At 67.2% G+C, this 406-nt stretch overlaps 1 protein-coding gene across 3 annotated transcripts in view; it reads left to right on the top strand.

Annotated features, from left to right (window-relative positions):
* The window catches only part of PTMA (prothymosin, alpha), a 21,071-nt gene that overhangs the window by 1,020 nt on the left and 19,645 nt on the right, over positions 1 to 406 (top strand). The window lies entirely within an intron of this gene.

The following is a 406-nucleotide window of genomic DNA, read 5'->3' as shown; positions in this document are numbered from 1 at the left end:
AAAGTGCCTGGGGGAGGGAGGGGGGGGTTGGCGAGAGCGCCTCCTCGCCTTTGATGGGAAACGATCGAAGCCGCCCTCGGAGGTTTTCGCGGTCCTCCAGCGCGGGTCCTTTGTTTTGCCAGGCGGGCAGCGTGCGGGCCCGGAACTGGGCAGAGGCGACCTGTCGTCGGGAGTCCCCTCGGGGGTGGGCGCCCCCGTTGTGTCCCCGGAATCTGGCACGGCAGGCGCTTTCCCTTCCGATGCGTTGGGGGCCACTCGCTCTAATTCGGATCCCGGCGTTAATCGCGTGGCGCAAACCGGGCGTCGAACATTCCGGGGCGACCTGGTTCGATCCCCCACCCCGAACTTCACTTCAACTGGGGTGACCTCTCCCCCCCCCCCCCCCCCCCAAAATTTAGGAAGGCCC

The sequence above is a fragment of the Gekko japonicus genome, unplaced genomic scaffold (genome assembly GCF_001447785.1).
Source record: "Gekko japonicus isolate JY-2015 unplaced genomic scaffold, Gekko_japonicus_V1.1 scaffold1891, whole genome shotgun sequence".
NCBI classification, from domain to species: domain Eukaryota; kingdom Metazoa; phylum Chordata; class Lepidosauria; order Squamata; family Gekkonidae; genus Gekko; species Gekko japonicus.
Note: the sequence above shows the minus strand (reverse complement) of the source record. Positions and strands in the feature narration are given on the sequence as shown.